Consider the following 3,670-nt stretch of genomic DNA (forward strand, 5'->3'; position numbering starts at 1 on the left):
CAGCATGCTTTCCTTTCTCAGTTGGTGGTAGAGCTATGTAGACGCATGCAAAGAAGTTTCCCGGCTATGGGGAAAGAGTGTGCACTGCGAGATGTGTTTTCATTAACCCCTTCAAGTTCATGCGGCCAATGAGGTTTGCAATTTGTGTTTTATATGTTAGTAGAAAAATTAGATGTTTGTTTGTGACAGAACTGTCAAGTTTATGTTGGTCATTGTAAAGGTCAAATTGTGAATGTTTTTTATGTTGTTGAATAATATGCTTTATTGTTTATTCTCTATGATAACAACTTATTGTGAAAACTGATCACTCTATGTTGTTTGCACAGTTCAAAGGGTGTGGTTGGTGCCACTTGTGTCCATTAAATGCAGTAAAAGTCAAGAATGCTTTGAGTCCGTTTTTCAACTTTGAGGAAGCTACACCCCTACATGAGCTGACTTTATAATTTGAAAGTATTGGTACTGGTGTTGGCAATACTGTAGTTAATCAGTATTGAGTCGATACCAAAAGTTCGAGGATCACACAGCGTTGCTCAGAACTTTTCATCGTCACCATCATGAAGAGTTGAGAGTTAATGATCGTTATTCAGGCTACAGACGATCCGCAGTCACATCTTGAACTTAGCTGATTTGTTCGTGAACCCGTGTTAAGTGTTCACATAGTAGACCCACACAGGGTCTCAGATGGATACGTTGATGCAATGCATCATGGGAGTTGTGGTTAATTCCTCCACCAAAACAGTCTTAAAGTAAAAAAAAATAATAAAAAAAATAGAAGTAAAAAAGTAACTTTTACTTTAAGAATCAGTGACTTACAAATAACATCCCTTCAAATTTGCTTGTGTCTAGACACGTAGGTGTGGGTAAATCCAGAGCCTGTCTGCACACTCACAACGTTACACCGATAAAAAGAAATGCTGAGATCTGACTTCATATCAGGATCTGTTAAAGTTTTTTTTAGCTAACCATAGCACAGTGAAACACATCGCATATTCAGATGATTTAAATCATTTCACAGAAGGGCCAACACATCAGCGGAGACGTTCAGAGGGGCTTTCAGCTGATTCAAAATGAATCCAAAGACAGTGAGATTAAAGATTAAATCATAGTAAAATAAATAAATAAATAAATAAATTATAATCAACACAGTATTTTCAGAGGGGTCAGAGCGCTGAGAGAACAATCATGGCAGACAAACAGATGACCAAAGCAAATACAGCAGTATTTTGTCTTTCAGTATCATAAGAGGCACAGCAGTATTTTAGTTTTATATTTTTATTTTGTTCGCTTTGTCTTCTCCTGCAGCATGAGTTAGCATCAATGTTCTGAGTCATCAAAGTCATGAAGCTTGTGACAAACACCTGTTTTATCTGCCAGCTGAATCTAAATGTAATCACGGGGTTAACCGCGGGGATTTATGGGAGTTTTTGAAGACTTTGGAAACTTTATTTTTTCCCTTCATCAAGTTACAGTTAAATATTATTGTTTGTTATAGATCATGTTTTTTTCTAACATTTCCGTGGTCCGAGCTTTTCTATAGCAATGAGTAATTATTGTTAACAACAAAGAACAACTGATCTGGTGATCATGTTGTTTGATAACGAACGTTAACGGGTCAAGGCTCCAGGTGTTTCCAGATGTTTCTGGATGTTTCACGTTTGGAGTTCCTGATTTAGAAATTCTGGCATTAAATTGCTAGAGTCAAAAACATGTTTATCTGCGATCATGAGCGCATGAGTTTACTGATAGACACGATGAATTGTAAGATTTATTTATTTATTCATTCATATATAAACGAATATCACCAGTTAGCCTGACCACCTGTTAAATCGCGCAAACACTGTGAAATATGTTCAGTCAGCTGTTGCTGTATTCAACCAATCACAGACGAGTGATGCGGGGCGGGAATTTAAAGCCAGTCTCGCTTTGACCGAGCAGGAGGCAGAAACACAGACCTGACTGACTCAGTCCGTGCTCTCTCTGCGATGTCTGTGTGCAGCCCGCTCTCTGCCTCGCTGTGGACTTTTATCCTGTGCTCGGCTTTCAGCGTGTGGACTCCGGTTCGAGGTAAACGTTACTGTCAGCTCACAGCTGTGGTTTCTTCTCTGTGTCGCTGTGAGCGATGACAGTTACCGGTGACTTACTGACAAAAAAAAAGGAGTTTAAACGAGATGATTCAGGTTCGCCCCTGTGATTTGCGGCTTCCCCCCGTTAATATAGCAGGTTGACTGTGTGAGTGTGAACTTGTCAGACTGCTGCTTCTGTTAATGCAGCAGAATTAAAAAACAAAAACAAAATTATGTTTAAAAAATATAATAGAGCGTTTTTGTTTCTGACTAACAAAGAGGATGAAGTCTGTATTGTACTGAGCTGGTGTTCTATCATCACTGAGTGGAAACGACTTCATTTAGAGGGTGTATGAGGAGGATGTGAAGGGTGGAGTAAAAACAGTTAGATGATTAGAGTTGGGTTTAAAGGTTTGGGTGGAGCACTGAAGGTTTTATTAACACTCAGTTATTGTTTTTTTTTTAATCACTGCTCTGTTACAGGTTATCTGAGGCAGAGTCACTGAGCCTAGCATGAAGTAGAACAACACAGCTTTAGTGTACTAAAGTAAGAGAGCTCTGACTGTAAGTGAAACATGCTCTACAGTCTGGTTCAAGCTGATTTGATAATAAATCAAACGAGGAGCTTTGACTTTAATAACTCAACTTATAAGACTAACCAAACTAATCAGATACTCTGGTCATGATTCAGCAGCTAGCAATGCCATGTGTGAGTGACTCACAGGAACTTCTGCTCTCTAATCTCATCCATCCATACAGTTTTAACTGATGTGTCTGCAGGAAAGGCGTCCGGTGTCAAAATCTGAGTCAGACCAAATATGTGGATCCATCTTGGACATAAGCAGCTGAGTCTAGTTTCTAGACTTCATGTGTCTGCAGATCACAGGCAATTATTGCTGAGCAGCACGTGAATGTAGGGTTCGTTATATAGTTACAGAAACACATCCTCCACATTATGAGTCATTGTGAAAAACTGACAGAAGGCAGATCTGCTGTTTTGTTGGTTTGCTGTTAGACCACGTCCTGCTGATCCAGTTATCAACATGCTGCAGCTTCATCTCATGATCTTCTTAAACTCTGGGTAGTTCAAAGACTGTCACTGTGACACGAAGCAATGAAAAGAAGTCATGATGACTCGATCAGAAATCTGAATCTGATTAATTAGCACAAAATACTCCATGTCGTTGCTTTCAGTGCCTTTTGCTTTTCTTTGTCTCATCTGATAATCAGCTGAACGTCTCTGAGTTGTGAACATTAGTAAACTGAGCCTCGTCTGCATTTCCTTTAAACAGATTATCAGGTTTGTGTGTGTGTGTGTGTGTGTGCGCCTCAAAAATCTGACTTGTACCTAAAATGTTCAGTGTGACTAGAAATGTTTTATAGAAACACATTTCTAGTCATGAGGGTCTGTGGGAGTTCAAAGAGTTTAACTTTTTAATTTTCCATCTGTTTCCAGGTGAGGTTGTGGTGATTGGTTCAAATCTTCCAATCATCGCCGCGCCAGGTGATGATGTCATCCTGCCGTGTCACCTGGAGCCCACGTTCGATGTCCAGGGTCTGACGGTGGAGTGGTCCAAACCCGACCTGAAGCCCGACCCGTCGGACCG

This window comes from Haplochromis burtoni, unplaced genomic scaffold, assembly GCF_018398535.1.
Source record: "Haplochromis burtoni strain Fernald_Lab_line unplaced genomic scaffold, NCSU_Asbu1 Contig_882, whole genome shotgun sequence".
NCBI classification, from domain to species: Eukaryota; Metazoa; Chordata; class Actinopteri; order Cichliformes; family Cichlidae; genus Haplochromis; species Haplochromis burtoni.